The sequence below is a fragment of the Tachysurus fulvidraco genome, chromosome 6, assembly GCF_022655615.1.
Source record: "Tachysurus fulvidraco isolate hzauxx_2018 chromosome 6, HZAU_PFXX_2.0, whole genome shotgun sequence".
Classification (NCBI taxonomy): Eukaryota; Metazoa; Chordata; class Actinopteri; order Siluriformes; family Bagridae; genus Tachysurus; species Tachysurus fulvidraco.
This window is the reverse complement of record NC_062523.1, coordinates 10,505,554-10,526,189: the sequence shown is the minus strand read 5'-3', so window position 1 is coordinate 10,526,189 and position 20,636 is coordinate 10,505,554. Positions and strand designations below refer to the sequence as shown.

At 38.6% G+C, this 20,636-nt stretch overlaps 1 protein-coding gene across 4 annotated transcripts in view; it reads right to left on the bottom strand.

Moving 5' to 3' along the window:
- The window catches only part of hdac4 (histone deacetylase 4), a 163,587-nt gene extending 152,482 nt beyond the window's left edge, over positions 1-11,105 (bottom strand). For 2 of the 4 annotated variants that reach the window (XM_027164464.2, XM_027164465.2), the window contains exon 1: positions 10,953-11,105. The gene's annotated coding sequence lies outside the window, so the exon portion shown is untranslated. Of the gene's footprint in view, positions 1-589; positions 735-10,952 lie in introns of those variants that run through there. The other 2 variants (XM_047814509.1, XM_047814507.1) reach the window with 2 other exon arrangements.
- Positions 11,106-20,636: the final 9,531 nt, after the last annotated feature.

The following is a 20,636-nucleotide window of genomic DNA, read 5'->3' as shown; positions in this document are numbered from 1 at the left end:
CACAGTTTAGGTTCTTTTCTGTATAACCCTTACTTTTAACACCAATCTGACAAAATCTCTTGGCTAATCCAGTCATAGAAGATGTGACAATCTTAAGGAAAAACAGCATAAGTGTCTTCACATTGGTGGAGCTATACTGGAGAGACCATTCTCATGAAAAAATATATCTTCTCAGCTGCTATTTAACCCATCGCTTCAAGATCTGTTCAACAGGTTGAGATGTGGTGAGGGTGAAAGCTGTAGCATATGATTTAGCTTTATGGTAAAAGCCGTAACATTTTCATCTGTGCCAAAAATTCTGTTCAGTTAAACCTCATAAATTGTGCATAATGAGGGCGGGGTCATCCTCAAATAGACCACGCCCATCAGTATGGAAAAGCATCTCAAAAGTGAGCAAGTGCGCATTCGACGTTGTTTAACTCAAAGTTTGAAGTAATGAATGATATTATAAATGAATGAACTAAATTGTGATGCTCAGAGTAATACATCCCAATCAAGTCCATTTCAGCACCAGCATGAGGAAGATGAGGAATTCAGTAATACTGAGTTAAGCTGGTGGGCTTGGAGGAAAGGTTCTCTGGTGACTTACAGACGGGGGGAACAGAATCTCTGGCTCGGCAGGCCTCTGGCTGTTCACTGAGGCCAGGTGGTGTGGATTAGATGTGCTGGAGTCAGCTTACTCCTACTGCAATTGCGCTTGCCATCAAACCCAACTGCACTCTGATCGCACCAACCAACAATTAGACATGCTCAGTCAAGAAAACGCCTGTATCTGTGTAGGAAATATTTTGGGAAGTTATAAATAAAATTATTCAGAGACGGATAAGCGAAACAATACTGCTATTATTTTGTGCTGTTGTCATAACAAAAGAGCTGTCAAAGAATGCAAGGCCACCATTACTTTTTAAGCTCTCCAAGAAAAACTGATTTTCAGCAATTTTCATCTGATTATTAGATTGAAATCATGCCATCCGTTTCTGCTGATTTGCAAAAAATCTGCCTTTTAGCTGTTTTTTTTTTTTTTGAATAATCAGATATATTGCTCTAAGTCAAGCCTGACCTGTGTGTGTGTGTGGTGTGCGTGTGTGTGCGCGCGTGTGTGCGTGTCAGAGAGATAGAGCTGGCAGTGGTGCACTTTTGACCTGAACAAACTTTCTGACATCACACACACCGTGACTTGAAACCGCAAGCCAAAGGAAGGACAACACACCTTAAATGCTAGTAATACTGTTACTTACATACCTAATAAGTGTGAATTTAGATAAACTTGGTGCAAATCAATAGTAAAATCACACACACACACACACACACACACACACACACTCACACATACATTCTATAAAGAGATTTCCATGTGCAAGAGCTCTTGCACATACAACCCCTCGACACCCCTTCACTATTCCAGCTATTTCATCCATGCAGCTCTTCCTGCATAGACCCAGCTGACCCCTCATGTGTAAGAAAAACACACACAGCAAACACATTTTGCCCTTTAACCCCTTAAACTCTCAGTATCTGTCAATAGCTCCAGACTTAAATTCCAAACTCTTGTAACTACATACCACTTTACCAGCTTCACTATAGTTAGTGAATCATTTACAGCAGTTAGTGAATCATTTATTAAGTACTGAATCGTCTATAATAGTCAGTGAATAATTTGAAGTAGTTACTGACTCACATACAGCAGTTACTCAATCGTGTATAGTAGTTACTGAATCATCTTAAATTAATCAGGGAATTATTTACAGTAGTTACTGTATTATTTATAGAAGTCACTGAATAGTAGTTACTGAATCAGTGAACCATTTATAATAGTCAGTGAAGTATTTATAGTAGTATTTATAGTGGCACTCTATAGTAGTAACTGATTCATTTAGTTCATGGTAGTCATTGAATCGTTTATAGCAGTCGATGAATCATACTGTACTCCCTGAACCATATATAGAAGTCATGGAATCAGTGAACCATGTATAACAAACAGTGAATCACTTATAGCAGTCTTTATAGTAGTCACTATATCTTTACAGTAGTCAGTCAATCATATATGGAAGTCACTGAATCCTTTATAGCCGTTAGTGAATCATATATAGCACTCACTGAACCATATATAGTAGTCACTGACTCAGTGAACCGTTTATAATAGTCAGTGAATCATTTATAGGAGACACTGAATCATTTATAGTAGTCAATTAATTATTTACAGTAGTTATAGAATTACATGTTAAGAAGTGTTAAACAAATCACTGTAATTATATACCGAAACAAAGACTCCAACAGAAAAGATATTGCAACTAAAACAACTAGTAATAATGTTCCAGTCATTATTCAAATGTGTAGCACTTGGGTTTCAGCTTCACCTAGCCATGTTTGCACTGTACCTCATTTACGTTGGTTTTTATTTAACGACTGCCACGATGAACCCTCCCATATTTGCAGTGTTGTTTCTCTGCAGTCAGCTTACAGTCAAGTACTAACCCTCAAGTGGATGACGCACTTCTGATTAATACTCTGAAAGACGAAATTTATTATTCACCCATTCTCTCAAAATTTAATAACTGGCCGATTCCACATATTCTAAGCAAAGCGCTGTTCTCCCTTTTCCGCATACATGAGCTCAGATGCCAATCATCGGTTAGTGTCTCTGTGATTGACAGGGGAGACAGAGTATGTTCCTTCTGTCCAAGTTCATGCAATAGGCTGAATACTTTTCAATATTAAAAATATAAAATCATCTCTGTTTTGATTAAACAACCTGTATGCTGCGTGTGTGTGAATTAGCATCTCCTAACACGCAAGGATACAATGAAGAAAATGGGAAAACTAATCATTTCACTTTTCCACTTACTGAATTAATCATAAAAATTCTCTTTAACTTCAGAACTTTTCTCTCTCTCCCTCCCTCCCTCCCTCCCAGCTAACTCACTATAAATACCTCGATGTGGGATTCAAGCAGCTAAAAACAAACTTGAACTGAGGAAAATGTGTGCCAAAAAGGGGGACAAGATGTGAAAATGAAACTGCCGAAAGTCGGACAACCATCTGTCGACTTTGAGCACGGGTCATGTGGGGGAGTGGTGGGCAGACGAGGTATTGAGGGGGAGAGAGAGAGAGAGAGAGAGAGAGAGTCGGTCACCTCCACCTCAAACACACACACACAGGTGAGTTCAATGTATCCGAGCCTGTCTGAATGCATATGTACAGGATGCCTGTTGGACCTGATCATGTCTGGGGAACAGACTGGAGATCAGCTCAACAGCTACAGGAAGTACTGAAACGTGCTATTCCAGCCTTCTCTGTTGTTCAAGGCACTTCTCTAGAGGGAGGAAAGGACACAGCAAGGCCCAAGCTCAATGTCTGTGATAAGCTCTAAAGCCAGAAAAGCCCCCTTTTTCCTCCCAACACCGTTATCGGGGTATTTATCATTTTTAACAACATCTGTTCCCAAAGACACCCAAGATAAATGCCTGATTTCTTTCTTAAATCCCTCTGAATCTATCTATGCCGATTAAAATGAATTATCACCCTAGTGATCTATCAGGCTTAATGGTTCTTACTGTTCTCTTTAAAGAGATCAATGTCGGTGTGCAACCTCTCCAAATGATTATGAATGACTAGATGAACTCAGATCATCCTCTGACCTTTCAAACCGTTCCCTCGGCCCAGCTACGAGCGCTTTGTGTCACATTCCATAAAAAGTACAAAGTTGCACAACACCCGAGAAGACGGAGCTGAAGTGGAATCTGGTGCGGCCTCCAGTCGCTGATTTCTACATCCAGAACTAACAAGGTCAACGCTTTTCACTGCTATATGCACTGCTTTCAGAAATGTTTCCACTTGCGTGGTGAATTCCCGAGCTGCGGCGGCCAAACCTTTCATTATGGAATGTCAGTGCGCTGGTTGGCCGACACTTAAGACATCGTTTTGTGGTTGCTGTTAGTCTCACCAAGTAGAGACATTTATCCTGTTACTCTAGGAGGCTTTTTTTTTCACCTCTGTTAAAGAACCCACAACTACCAACCTCAACTAAACAACACGAGTGCAGTGCTGACACGGAAAAACGACAGGCCAAGAAACTTTTATGTTCTGCCTGAAAGCAATAAACAACATGCGGTGCCTCGGTGTGTGTGTGTGTGTGTGTGTGTGTGTGTGTGTGTGTGTGTGTGTGTGTGTGTGTGTGTAAGAATGAGTCAAGCTGCACGTGAAGCAGCACTCCATTAAGGAGTTGCCGGGTGTCTTACCGCAGACAGAGAGCCCACACGGCTGCGTTTCCACCGGAGCAGGCTATTTTCAGATACACACAGAGCAGGAAATGAGGTGAGTACCCAGCATGCACTAGGCCTGGCTGGCAGGTCTGAGCTGCGCAATCATCGCTGTCTCTCTCTTTTGTCTTCATTTCAGACTTATGTCATCGACTAGGCCTCGATAATCTTGGAAGCACTGTGTGGGTGCGGCATTTCGTTCTTTTTACTTTTTATTTATTTTTTCAAACATTTTAAGCATGACATTTGAATCCTTTGGCATTTAATGAAACAAAGCGGTTATGTATTAATCGTGTTCTTTCCTTAATGGACGGTTCCCTAAACGTAAGAAAATGTCAGAAACAATTGCAAGCTATTATTATGTATCTAACTTCTGACCATGCTCAGACATCGACAACATAATTACAGAGTCTACAAAAATCCTTTCCGCTTGGCCAGAAAGTTAACCCGCAAACCTGACAGGATTCTGTTCTTAGCTAAAAACTAATCAGTTATCACATTACTGTTATCGGGTTTCGAAATCAACCAGATACAAAACCAGAAATCAACAAGCGATGCAGTGTTAGATATGAACTTCAGAAACTTTGGAGCTGAGAAGAAGTCAAGCAAGTTACAAGACAAAATACAAATACGCTCTGGAAATAAGATGCGTCTTAATATCTTTTACAACCTAACATGCTGTGTAACTTTCTGTTAACGAGTTTCAACAATTTCCATCACATTTACATTTTTTTGCATTTACGGCATTTTGAGCCGTAATACAGAGCCACTTGCATGTTCTCATTTTTATACAGCAGGGCAATTGAGTGTTAAGGGCCTCGCTCAGGGGCCCAGCAGTGGCAGGGGACCTGGGATTCGAACTCACGACCTTCCGAACACTAGACCAAGACTTTAACCAATAGGCTACCAAATCCCTGTCATCTTTATTGTGAATGAATGATGCTATGATGAGTGCTGCTCTATAACTTTACATTATTATTAAAGCCAATTCTCAAAACAAATCTATTTGATGTGATAGATTAGAGTTTAAGGCGTTTGACTTTTGAGCAGAAGGTCATGAGTTCATATCCCAGGTCAATCAAGCTGTAACCCTTAGCATGGCCTTTATATACTTGTTCAGTTGTATAATCTGAGAAAATGTAAGTCTCTCTGGATAAGGGCGACTAGCAAATGTCATAAATAAATAATGTTGCTAGTCAGTAGCTCCGAGATTTCAGAGGTTTTGTCTTTATAAAAAAAAGACTATTTGAGCCAAGACTTGTTGTATGACACCACAATGTGCGTTTAGCCAAAACTCTTTCATGTGTGAATAACATTAGTACAGCTATAATAGAAAGTCATCACATATGTCTTTCGACTGGTAGTAGTTAAAAAAGAAGAATCCGGGCCTTGTAATTTCACCAATTTAAATAGTTTTCTCTTAAATAAATAAATAAATAAATAAATAAATAAATAAATAAATAAATAAATAAATAAATAAATAAATAAAACATGCAAACACTTTTGCAAAAGAAATGCAGCAAAATCAACCACTACCAAAAGAAAAAAAAAACCTCCATGAAATACAGGATGGATTTATAACTTGCCTAGCATTTACAAATTCAATAATTTTTTTTTTTTTCAAAAACATTGAGTGTTGAGTAAATTGTCTTCTATTAACTAAGTGGAACAACAGAAGAGAGTTTCCCATGTCGCAGTTTCGACCAAACTACCCCAACACTTGCTGTCCTCTCTGGGTGAGTGGGAGGGGCATTCTTACTCTCTCCTGTCAATCACAGTGACAGTAGCCAATGGGAGTTAGGTGTAAGCTCATTCATGGATAGCTCTTTCCTCTGAGTGCATTACACTGGTGTGTTGATGCAGCATGAGCAGCAGATCTAAAACCCTGTCTGCCTTTACATGCCTCAGAGTGTTCATCATCCTCCATAGGTAGCTGATGCAAGTTAGTGAGAAAATGGCTGGGATCCAGAAAAAAGGCCAATTAAAAGAAATAAACAAACCAAAAAATAGATTTGTGAATAAATCAAATATTTTATAATACAAGCAGAATGTTAGAAGTTGCTGCTAGTCGTTTGTAATTACTGCAGTTAATTGAGTTTCTAAAGGTAAAAAAAAAAAAAAAAAAAAAAAAGGTTCAGCTTTTTATTGTCACTGAATGACAAATAGCAACTTTTACCTTCCGTACACGAGTTGGGAAGCAAGACGATAGAACCTACATAGCGGACTGAGCACTGGGGACAAAACGACTCATAAGTGGAGGTACAAAATAGTGCAGTAAAAAAAAGAGAGTCACATGTTCCGGTGCTGCATTATAATATTCGCGTGTCAGCATTGATGTGACGTCTCTTTGAACTCATACAGTCGACTCGCTGGGCGAGCAGCTCGGCTTCTAACGGCGCTCGGTTTCCAAAGTTTCAATGCAGGCCTTCTTATCACTTTAATTACCCTGCATGTCGGAAAGATCGGATTTACGACACAGCCACAAAGTCGTAATTACGAGTGGGATTTTCTTTGAGCACTGAGTTTCCGAGTTAGGGTTGTGTCAAAAGGAAAAGATCAAATGAATACATGCAATGTCTGTATTTGAGCATCGGTTTGCTGAAATTGAATCTTTACTTGTCTCTGTAATTGTGTTATTTTCTAGAAGCGGAGAAAAAAACCCTCTCTTTATTTCTGTAGTTAATTAAGAGTAGCTACACCTCTATCTTGCTCCGACCAAAGTGACTTGAGATAAGCAAACTTGAGCAGATTTTAATTACGACTTCCCAACATCATCTGTATATCAGAAATAAATCAATCGAATCTAGATCCTAAGTCTATTTCGTTAATGCTAGCTAGAGGAGGAAAGAGTAGTGGTATGGATACAGTGTAAGCACAGCATGAACCGCTTGTTCGCATCCGAAACTTAAACAAACTTGCACATTGTTTTCAAGCATCACGCTGTATCTCAGGTGTCTAGGGAAAAAGAACAAGAGTTTATTTATCAGCGTAAACACTCCAGGTCCATCAGCAGCTCTTACATTCCTCAGCTTGTAGTAGCTACATACCTTTTACACTGAAGTCCACTGTAGATACTGAATAATTCATTTTAGTTACTGAATAATATGCTTTAAGAAGAATGAAAAAAAACAAAAACAAGAAGAGGGACACTGCATTGAGTTCAACGAATCCCAGAAGAGACTTGCGTACATGACTAGACGGTGCTGCGTCATGTCACCTACATGGCAGGCAAAAATGCAGGTCATAGAACATTAGCTACTGTCTTTTCGGTTTGATACGCAAACAAACCAAACAAACAAAGCACTTCATTGTTGCAGGCTGAGGCAAGTATCTGTCTGCTGCTGGGTGCCAATAACTGCGAGACCCGGGCCAACTTGTGAGAGCACAACGGTGCACTAAAATTATGTGCTACGACACACTCACTGCACCAGATTTTAAATGTCTATCAGACGTTTAAATGTCACGTAACAGGTTCACTTCCAGAATCGGTCCGGTTTCACGTGGTAATTCGTTACCAATCCACTCTGGCCAAGAGGCGTAAAAAGCCAAGGGACACTAATAATCATTTCCTCAAGCAGAGGCAGCAAATACCTACTTTTAGATCCTCACTGCTCCCAAATGTTCTCCTGCACCACTTCTGGTTTCACTATGCAAACCAGCATCCACGTTCTCCTGCTTGAACAGCATGCGTCTTTCTTTCTTTCTCTCTCTATTTCTTTCTTTCTTTCTCTGCTCTAAGTACAACAGAAAGCCAAATCTGGCAAGAGCCATGAATCATGATGCACCCTGAGGAGCAGAACTGATTAGCACGGTCCTCAAAACTGTTGTAAATTGTTATTCAGGCCTATAAAAAGCAAGAGCTTAAAGGCTGATTAGGCAGTCACATGCACAAGGCCGGGTCACTCCTCATGATCCATGCTGCTCTTTCCGTATGCCAAGTTCTCAGAAAGCTGCCTCGACCTTCTTCCTCTAAGGCCTGGAATTTACAAGGACTGCGGGCCGGACCTTGGGAAGTGGAATGTGAATGGGCCAGCTTCCGACCGGCTCCGATTACACACCCGGAGTACTAATCTGCACTCCTATACCTGCTTTGGAAAAGAAATTTACAGTAAATTTACAGTAGAAATGCTGATCTAGGACTGCATTCCTTCATCTGCTAAAGCCTGGTAAAATTAACTAAGTCTAGCTTCGACACTCCTGTGCTAGATTTTATCCTCTGTAATAGCTGTTGGCTTTAGATATTAAGATCAAGGGTTCTTGAATGTTTCGCAGCCAAGGACCACTTTATTTTAACTGTAAAATAAATTTCACTGACCTCCTTTGACCATAATCCATCTAGTCAAATATTAGGACCATTATGTAAATATGTGCAATAATATTTTGCCTATTTAATGTAGACTGGGAGCATTTAATGGCTGAAATTTCCACTGACATGCCACATTATGTCTAAGCTGACCTACTTGTTTTTGAGATACTGAGGTTTGGATTAAACCAATTTAATTCAGATGATAGGTGGAACAGGCTAATAACTTAGGAGGCATGTTAGTAAATAAAATACGCTTGCTCAGAGAGTGTAGTCACTTCACAGACATTACACTTGGCTGTGATTGACAAACCACTGGGGTGTCTCTGGACCCCGGTGCTGCATAAAAGCTTAACTGGAAAATAAATACAAGGCACGGAGAAACATTCTAATGAAAGAAATGCACTAAAAGACTGACTGTACTTAATGCACCAAGAACAAACTGTGCTAAATCTTTCCAAAACATTTCTTGACAACAGCAACTCGCCGTATGAGCTAATTTGCTTCTATTGGGTGAATTCCTCGCATCACAAATATGCCGTATAACCCTGCATATGTAAAGACATGCATGGTGTCCAAAAACAAACAAAATCTTTCTGGCATTCACGTTTCTAAAACGAAAAACAATTGAAGGCGTGACAGGTCATATGTACAGAGTTCATATGTAATGACTAACCTGCATTACTCTGAATTATTGCAAACTTCTAATTACTATCAACCGCTGATGGCGACATGGCCTGTTAATGCCTCAGCACTTCCGGAGTGCAAAACTGTTCTCTGCTTTTATGACTAAATTAACAGTCATTCATGATTATTCAATTTTGCAAGAGTTTTCAGTACAAAGACCTATCTATATTACTAGCTCTCATCTTATCTCCCCTGATATGGCAGCAACTGTGTGTTTGTAATCCTTTAATATAACCACTAACTTTGGCTTGCTGCACCACAGCCCAAATGCTGATTTAACAGTCAACAAGACATGGGAAAACAAATGGCATTTAACTTGATAGAGTACAATTTATAACCAGATTCCTATCCTGCGGCTTGCGATGGCGTTCAGCAGCGGTTAAAGCTATTAATAAAAGACAAATTCTGTCTAAAGCCAAACCCGAGAACTGGTTTCACAACAGTGTATGAGCTGAGGAAGCAGCAGGAGCGTGTACACGGTGTATAGTGATATTGTCTCCAACATATCTGCCATAGGGTTATATAATCTGCTAAATAATCCCAGCTAAGCAGTGATGCAACGTGAACAAGAACATTCCAAGCATTACATCCCAAAGGCACACGTCTATCCGCAGGCATGTATGTATTTATGTATGCATACATTACAACATTTCTGTATTCAAAGTAACATAAAGACACTGAAGTCATTGCTGCAACCTGTGATGGTTTTTTTCTCATGTATGAACTTTAAAGATTCAGCTTTTTTTTTTTTTTTTTTTGCATATTTATGTTTATGTATTATTCTACTATGAATAATCAAAAATTACACAAGTAGAACGACAACAATGATGTTGCAAAAAAATGTCTATAGTAGAATAGAATTTAACAGGACATGCCTTCGTTTGCTCATTTGTTTTGTTTTGTTTGTTTTAAAAAAAATTGTATATTTGTATATTTTTGTGCACGCTTTAAATGTAAAGAAAATGCTTATTGAAATGCACAAAACAAATCACAGAGAAAGGATAGGCCATTAAAAATTCTTCTCCTAGGGGACAAGAATAGATAGATTTTTGTATGGGATGAAAAAACTAACTTGCTGAAACTCGAACAAACAAACAAACAAACAAACAAACAAACAAACAAACTTAACAACAAAAATAGTCATAGTAAAAATAGTACTTTCGAATGTAACAATCCTTTTTAAATGGTTCCTTATAATAAATAAATCACAGATTAATAAAAAATAATTAACCTGTATAGGGTTTAGACTTAAGGTTTATTATTATTATTATTATTATTATTATTATTATTATTATTTCTAAAATGATTCACTATACATACACTGATAGCAATCAATTATTACTATTTATATTATTGATATTATTCAGATCAGATTATTGTTATTATTTTTATTGATATTTATATTGTTATTATTATTATTATTATTAATATTCTGAGAGATTCTGGGCTGAAACTTGAGTCACTTTAATGAGCACGTTATAAGTTGTAATAACAGATGAAACAGGAGATTAGCGCTGTGTGCAGCAGAAGGTTGAAGTTTCCAGCTGCAGCTCCGACAGCGCGCTTTAACACGCAGCTCTGATACATTGTTGTTATGATTGTTTCCGCTCGCGCCGGCGCCATTCGGTAACTATTCACCCTCACTTTCACACAGTTACAGCATTTTACAGCAGAAATGAGCTCGAGTAGAAATCCCCTCTCACCTTGTCTCCTCCACGGGCAGCCGTTTCTTCACTACGCGCCAAAGCGACGTACTTTAATTTCCGTCCGAACGAAAGGATTCACCCGCGGACAGATTCCGCCATACTGGATTGTGGAGGAACAGATCACGTGATGCGTCACCGCGTTTCCTCCAGGAGGCGGGGTCTGAGAAGGGGCGGGGCTTATGGAGTGAGTGCAGCCCTGTGGCGCAGAGAGAGAGAGAAATTAGAAAGTGATACAGAGAGAAAGCGAGAGAGACAGAGAGAGAAATAAAAATAAACAAGAAAGAAAGAAAGAAAGAAAGAAAGAAAGAAAGAAAGAAAGAAAGAAAGAAAGAGAAATAAAAAAGAGAGAGAGAGAAAGAGAGAGAGAGAGAGAAAAAAGAAAGAGAGAGAGAAAGAGAGAGAGAAAAAGAAAGAGAGAGAGAGTTCTCTGGAATGAGAGATTACAGACACAAGTACAGATATTTTGGTGTAGTTTTTGAATTTTTCCTGTGTACTTATTTTTTCATTTATTTAGGCCATTGGTGAATCATTTGAAACAACACACGTTTTATATCAGATTCAAAAGAAGCTTGGCAAGAAAGCCATGTTCGTGATCTGCAATCATTTTGCTGCAAGTTTGATCATTTGAGATACATATTTTTTATTGTTTCCAATCTTTCTTCAACGATACATTTGAAAATGTTATTTATTTGCTGCACAATTATTCATTCTTTCAGTTATTCATTCATTTTCAGAAAAACCTGGGTCGGAGAGAGGGATACAGCCTACTACATGGGATCCATTTCAGGTTATTGTGCACATGCACATTCACACCTAGGGACATTTAGCATGGTCAATGCATCCCACGTGGATATTTTTGTGAGGAGGAAGGACATCTGTAGGAAACTCAAGGTACACTGGGAAAATCAACTATAATGGTATATACCACCAAGGTGCCTGCAAATGTATTACATACATAACTACATGTGTCACATTCACCATTGTTTTTTACCTGTGCCAGAGAAAGAATCTCTCTTGTGTTTTAAATGCCGTATATTGGGTTTCTGTATTTTTACAGGTCATTACATTCCTTGTTTTAGGATTACTTGTGATTATTATATTAATACTTCAAAACCTTTCATCAAATTAAGTTATATATAAGACCAAAATATGAAAAACACACACACACACACACACACACACACACACACACACACACACACACACATTCAACGCTTCAGGTATACAGAAACATATATTGTCATACTGGTGGCCTAGGAATATTATATAAATAATAATATCCTGTGTGTTTTCTACTTATTATTTATTATGCATGTATAGAGTATCCTTAGTCTGTGGCCTTGAGAACCAGTAAAGATATATGTATATTTATAGGGCTTTTTGAAGTTTGTACATCGCTCTAGATAAGGGCATCTGCCAAACACCATAAATGTAAACTGTGAGAACAGGTACAATATTTCCTTATATATAAAAAAAAATCCCAGTCAGCACCGTGGCACAGTGGGTGTCATTGATGTTTCACAGCTCCAGGGTCTACAGCTTGATCCTAAGCTTGAGTAAGTGTCTGTGTGGATCTTTGTATGACCTCCCCATGTCCGTGTCAGATTCCTCCATGTTCTCGCTCCTAAAGCATTCATACTGGAGGATTGGCTATGCTAAATTGCCCCTAGGTGTGAATATTGGACATGTTTGCAAGGTGACTTGCATCCCATTTAGGATGTATTCCCATGCAGTGTTCCCAGGATACATCCCAGAACTCAATGTTTCCCCAGCCTAGATAAATACTTACTCAAGAATGTAGGAAGGAAGGAAGGAAGGAAGGAAGGAAGGGAGGAAGGAAGGGAGGAAGGATGGAAGGGAGGAAGGATGGAAGGAAGGAAGGAAGGAAGGAAGGAAGGAAGGAAGGAAGGAAGGAAATCATTTTCAATAGATGATAATGTCGCTAAGCATGAGAAGCATGTAAAGTGTCAAACAAAACAAATGCAGCTCCAAATCATGCATCAAAACAATAATTTTAATCGCTTACTAAATGTAGATTTCTTCATGCAATGCAAGTCAAAATTTTGGATTTTAGTAGTGCATTTTTGTGTGCTGCTCTCTGGGCACTGCAGGCTTTTCAATTAAGCAGCCTTCACACTGGCTAAGTGACAATAATCATTTTCTCGCAAATTTAATTGGATTAATTATTCCCTATGAAAGCGCCCAACAAATCATAAATAGAGCACTCAAGCTAACATGTCACGTTCTCCGAACAAAAAACAACACATTGTCACTGAAAAGATACACAGTTTGCATTAGAAAGTACTGAGACAATGATCGATCTTTTCTAGTTATTTTTCTCTGTCATTCATATCTTCAAGACAGAACCCACTGCAGTGGGCTGATAAAAGAAATTCACTCACCTGCAGATAAAGTTAGACCCGCTGGTGGTGAAAGCGGAGTAAGTGAACTTAACTGCACTGGACGAGTGCACATGACTGCAGCTGTGTAAAGCTGTGCAAATGTCACAGACACAGCCTGAAGAAAGCAGCTGATGCTTCACGTTCACACACACACACACACACACACACACACACACACACACACACACACACACACACACACACACGTTCACCATACCAATGTACACACATGCCGCAGTGTGTATAGAAATGGCACTATTCAGTGTTCAGTCCAGTATGCTCTGAGCTGACATGGCAGGCGTCATCTGCTTCACTGTTAGACCTTTGAGCAAACCTTCAGCTGCACAACTGGGTTTGTATTCTACTTTGCTTTTCTGTTCTTACCACCACTACTTAAACATGCCTATAATGTGCATGCATGAGATGAAATGGACAAATTATTGATAGTCAAGTAGAGAATCCTCTTTGTCTTGATTTGTTTGATATTGCTTAGAGGCACAACCAGAGTCTATATTGTTGTTATTATTCTATTTTTATATTTTATTTCTAACTATTATACATACATACATACACACACACATATATATATATATATATATATATATATATATATATATATATATATATATATATATATATATATATATATATATTATTTGTTTAATTTGGTGGAGGGTTTACTGTGTTTACTGGGTTACTATGCTTGTGAAATCTATCTGTCTATCTGTCTATCTATCTGACCTTATTGTACAAATGTATGCAAAAGACTACTTTAGGAAAAACAATGTCATTTACAGAATTGTTAAATGCTACAGTTCATAAAGGGACCTCGCTCTTTATATATTGAATTTGACAACTAAAATGGCCTCATAGATAGTTATAGCCAAAATACCAATGGTCCATATCAATATTTTTCTAAAGCTTGAGGCACCACAGAGACACACTTTTTTCTCTTCAGAGTAAGTATTTTACTGAAGGTGGCCAAGTGTGTAGAGTATCACCAAACATGACATTTAAAAAGTGTTATGATGTAAAACATAGACATTCATAGGTATATATAAAGACTGTAGCTGTTTACTACATGTACCCTTATCTGTACACTCTATAGTATATTCTAAATAAAGAACAAATTCATATGCAGCATTTCTTTCATTTCAACCCAAAATACACCAACCCAATTTGTCTAGGTTTATCTCTTTAATTGGAGATAAAGACACACACGCATAGACACAAATGCAGAGCTAAACAGCACATGTGATCAGGGAATAGGGGAGATAGTGGGTGGGGGCAGGAGCTCTGCGTCTTCGCTCTGCTCCAGGTGCTAATTAGATTACGCTAAATGTAGGATTTGTTTACAGTCTAAAAATGAGCCTGTCACTTTTTCGAAAAGCACACAGGGCTTTAAGGATCCGGCTGGTATTTGTCACTGTAATTAAGCAGAATGACTCTGCTTTCTCCGGTGAGAGCACACAGAGTTCCCTACGCCTGAGATGCCTCTGCTTAATAATACCTCTGCAGATAGATGAATCTGTGAGCTATAAAAAAATTCAGAATGCACATGGAGCCATGACAGATGGCAAAACTCATTCAACCTCGAACCAAAAGGCGAGGTGAGGTGAAAGTGGGGAAAAAAACATAGCATGTATTTCACCCTACACATTATTTCATTATAGAATTGTTTTAATTTAGAAGGTTCATTGCTCTCCAAGGGTTCTCCAAGGGTTCAGTTCAGAAACCCAGGGTTCTATATAGAACCCCAAAGAAACACTTTGCAAAAGTGTAGGTTTATTGTGAAATTTAGTGGTGTATCATTCAATTATTTTTTTAAATCATATTACGATATTATAGTAACTACTATGAATTAATTCAGTAAATGCAGTAAAAGTAATTAAAAAGGTGTGTAATTACAAGGATGAGGAATATAACTCTGCTCCAGGGGCATTAAGAGGTGTATAGTGAAATAGAAAGTATATGTATAATCATACTTGTTTCACACAGTGTTCAATCACAAAGCTGATGCTTAGCGAACTGCCCAGACTCCTTTCTTGTCTATCTCTGGAACTTGAAGGAACAAGTGCGTCACTTAATGTGTCAGATGTGAAGGTTATTTCCTCTATATATATTTATATATTCACATGATTACTGGAAAACGCACATGTCCCAATTGGTTACTTTTATTAGCACTGAATGTTAATTTTTCACCTCCTTTTTCCTTTAAAGGGAAAGTATTCTACAGAAAGAAACCCTTCATAATGCTTTAATTCAATTCAATTCAAGTTTATTTGTATAGCGCTTTTTACAATAGACATTGTCTCAAAGCAGCTTTACAGAACATAAACATAGAGCAGAAGGTAAACATAAGGAATAATAAAAGAAATAACGAATAATAAAAGAAAAAGAATTAACAGAATAAAAAAATTCAAGATTATTATTAGATATATATAGTTCACAATGTGTATGTATTTATCCCCCTATGAGCAAGTCTGAGGTAACTCAGGCAGCAGTGGCAAGGAAAAACTCTCTTAAAATGGTAAAGGAAGAAACCTTGAGAGGAACCGGACTCAAGGGGGACCCATCCTCATATGGGTGACACTGGGGTGTGATTGTAATGTACAGTCAAACAAATGTTGTATTGGTGTAAGGATCATGGACTTCAGAACGTTCATATACTGTAGATGGACATATGGACATATGGGACTTAGATCTGTTTAAACTCTGCGTGAACATATTTATAATTGGGATGCAGAATCTAATTTTCACTCCCATATACTCATAAAGAGACAGAGCACTGGTCAGGTCATGTTCACAAGCTGTGGAGTTATGCACCTGTTACTTTAAAATGTTTCTAATTCACTTGAATATACAGTTTTGCACTATATGCTTTTCTGTTATTCAGCATTTCAGTTTGATGTAAGATACAGAGTTCTAAGGCCATTTTATCTGCTCCATGTTGTCCATGCTGTGTTTGTGTCAGCTCAGATGATGGACCCTGAGAGACCGCCACCACCGACGGATATTTCAGTATATTGCCTTTGGCTAACTCCACCGTTTGTGCTTGCTGCACTCATGTGATTGCATCAGTCATGTCTCCCACAGGTTTTTCTTATATAAGGGTGCCAATTAGCAGAGAAAGTCCTAACAGGATTCAAACAGGCCACAACTTCCAACAGCTAACAAGTGTCTGACACGAGAAAGAAACAGATTGCAAAATAAAGAGTTACAGAAGTAACAAGCATCTTTGGATGTTGTATAGTAAGCTTAATGAAGAAGACATGCTGAATGCTGGAATATAACAGATGTTATTTGGGTGGTTAATTATCAAATCATGTAAAAAAGCACACAGATATAATGATTGCTATAGCAATTATGCTGCTTGGTACAAGCTGTGTTTATACAAGTAACTGACCACTGTGAGCATCTAACCTATACCTATGCTTGTTGGCCATTTCATTGGCTACTCGTACTGTAGTGGTTAGTTTGCAAATATTCAGTTACAGACTGTAGCCCAGCTGTTGTTATGCACAATGGTGAAACATCCTTCCTCTGTCTGTCTAAACAGCTGAGTTGAAAACACCCTACAAAAATTATTCAGGAATGGTTTGAGGAACATGAGAAAAATTTCATAGGGTTGACTTGGCCTTCAAATTCCTTGGATCTCAATTCAATTGAGCATCCGTGAGATGGGCTAGACAAACAAATTCTGATCCATTTAGGCCCTGTCTTACAACTTACAGGACTTAAAGTATCTACAGTACTGCAAAGGTCTTTGTGCCAGATATCACTGTATACCTTCACAGGTCTTGTGGAGTCTTTGCTTTGAAGGGTCAGAACTTTTTGGAGGCATAAAAGGGACCTACAGAATATCAGGCGAGTGGTTTTAATGTTATCATTGATCTGAGTATATCCTGTTTTCTCACTCTCAGTGAAGTCTTGTTGAATGTTATCATGCGGTTCTTGCCATGTTTCCTAGTGCATTGTTTTCGTTGTGTGTATAGTATTTCCTGGCAGCCTGTTTCCCTTGATTTTTACAAGTATGGATCATCCTGGATTGTTGCTGTCTGCCTGTGTTCTGACCCCACAGTGGTAAAGATTCTTGGATTTGGCCAAATAAAGTATATGCCAAGAATCCACATTTGCGTCCTGCCTCTAACCACAAAATATAAATAACGCTAATACAGTAGTCTGTGGGACTGGAAATTGGTTTGAGAAACAGACCACTAGCTAAAAACAAAGTCTCCAGCCAACAGTGGAGCTGTAGTCAGAAGCGGACACTGATCAAGGGTAGATAATACCAAAGAATGGTGAATCATTTACTGTGCCTGTGACTCCTTGCAATGTCAGTGTCCCTGCTGAGAATGATCCTCCCAAATAGTATCTGGTACATGGTGGCCTGGAGAAATTTTTCACAACAACAGCAAATATATACCTAGAAAGTGTATTTATAGGTTAGGTTTACTAACTAGAAATCCTCTGACCATAAATACAATGAAATGTCTACATAATCTTCGAAGCCATGAGTTACCATTTGTTATTGCATGATGCTGAGTATAATTCTGCAAATGCTGTGAGCAAAAACAAGATGAAATGTGCAGCCTCTGAAATATTACTTTACAGACAGTAGGAGAATTTCCTGCTTATTACCACATCGATAACAATTTCTCTAAGGCTTACAAAGGAACATCCTCTGAGACACTTGTCCTGTCTGGAGACACATTCTGGTACACTAGATGCAATGCAATGAACACAAGGGGAGTGAATCTTAAAACAAGAGCTTTCTATATGATGTCGTGTACACAGTGAATAACTGCTACATAATTAATCTTACATAAAGTAAGATCATTGGGAAATGGTCTTTCAAAATGATTTTATTTCCATCATCTAGGCTGCTTATTTTACTTGGTCTTGGTAGAACTGCAGACTCCGGGCACAATGCAGGGTTCACCCTGGACAGTATACCAGTCTATTGCAAGTCAAAATAACACACTTATTTACACACTACAGACAATTTAAAGATCCCAATCATCCTCCAATGCATGTCTTTGGACTCCAATGCATGTCTTTGGAGTACTGGAGTTGTTTTTTTTGTTTGTTTGTTTTTGCTACACAGAGGAAAACTTGGAGACAAGCAAAGAAAATTCCCTGCACATAAACTTAATCCTGGAAGTGCTGAGTTATAAGGTCACCTCTGGGTAAATGATCTTAATTGGGACCTGTGTTACCACGTGCTGCTGTCCATGTCAAGCTGCCATCCACATACTGCCACTTAGCAGAATAAAGACACAGAACCATCTTAATCTCAGGTGAAAGAGGACTCTGCCTGTTAGTAGGATGGTTGAGACCAGAGTGATGGCTTCTCAGACACTCAAATCTGCCCTTCCCATACAAACCTCTTCCAGGATTTATATTTCTTTCTTTCTTTCTTTCTTTCTTTCACACACTTTTTTTTCAGCTTTAGACAGTCTTCGTAACAATCACTCAACAGACAAATGACAATATAATGGTTAAAATGAATGATTGCTACAAATCAGACTGGAGCATGACTCAGAATTGTTTGAGTCATTTCAGTTTTGGCAAAAATACAATTTTGAAACAATTTTCCACTTAACCTAAATGAGGCAGGTCAGCCAAAACAAAGTATGTTTGGTGTATGGCATCTGTTTCTTTCGTTTTGCACTACAAGTATGACGCTAATGTGGCTAACAAGTATGGGAAGTAAATAACTGCCAAAACCACATCCATTTTTTAGTAATGCCATACAGACATTAAAAGGTGGTTTAGAACACAGCGGACTGTATTCAGAGTGGACCTACGCACATGTAGTGTGGAGATAATAAAAGAATTGCACAGATCTCAGATGTAACTATGGACTTGCACGCTATTCCAACAGTTACGCATGAGATCCTAGTACAGGGTGGAGTCTGTAGATTTTGCATGCTCTGACCTTTAACTTAAGACTATTTCCCTTCTGGAGCACTAAGTCCAATGTTACGAAGGTGAAACTGTCAATTAAAAAAAATATATTATTTAAAGTTGTGACTTCAGTACAGGTGTCTCAAGTGAGAAAGCTGGTTTGGAATGCTGACTTACAGTCTTAAATACTTGCTTGTGTTTCTCTTGTAGGTCGATTCTACAAGCTTTATAATGAAGCCTATTGGGCATCTAGTCTCAGTTTCCAATTTGATGTTTGACATCTGTTTTATCAGTCTGCATTTATTTTCAGCCAATTATATCTGGACATAAACACAGGCATTATAAACGCAACAAAAAAAACATATTTAAGATATCGACTCAGACAAAGGCAAGCATCCGCTGAAGTATCTAAAAAGGCTAGGAAGAAATATCTCCCAGCATAAATACTGACTTAGTAAGGCCTGTATGACATTCTCATCAAATCAAATACAAACTAAACTTATGGAGCAGACGAAGGCTGTAAAGGTGTTACACAGTGATTGGGTAAATGACAGTCCATCAGGGCACCACGCATGCACAGTCACATGCTCTCTCACACATAGACACAATTTAGCATGTATAATCCACCTGCCAGCATGTTGTGCAGAGGTGGGAGGAAACTGGAGAAGCTGGAGACAACCATGTGGACATGGAAACATCTAAAACCTCCACGGAGACAGCAACCTGAGCTCAGGATTCACTGTGCCTCTGTGTTCACTGTGACTACTGTAAACTTAAATTTGTAAATACAGGCAATCCTGTTTTAATGGCACAATAAGACATAACTACAGTGTATAACTAAAGAACCTAATTTCATTACCTACATCAATGTTCTAGTTATTTAGTAATCATGTGGCTACACTTCTGCTTACTTGCCTTTGAAAGTCCACACAGTGAGTCATCATTTACCCACAACCCCAGCCTACTTTCATTTCCTACTTCATGTCAGACAGCACATTGTTATTCCATCTAACAAACATAGACACAGGGTCATTTATCACTGTAGTGGCCTGATCTTTAGGGCAGCTGGAGGACCTGTACCTGTCAAGCTTTCATCATGGGTCTGTTTGTCCATGGCCCCCTCAGACCCTGTGAAATTTGGTGCTGTTTCTCAAATACTCCACAAGTTCATCTTTTGTCACCCAGAACAATAATGAAACGCCCTCTGGCCACCAACGCAATAAGCCAAGAGATGTATTATTATGCCGCAGCATTGCTTCTCTTTGCTTAGTGCTTACAGCTAGTCAAGCTGCTTTCAATAGCCATGAAAGGAAATCACTGTCCTGTCCATGCCAAACATGTGCAGGTTTCCATGAAGACTTAACTCCTT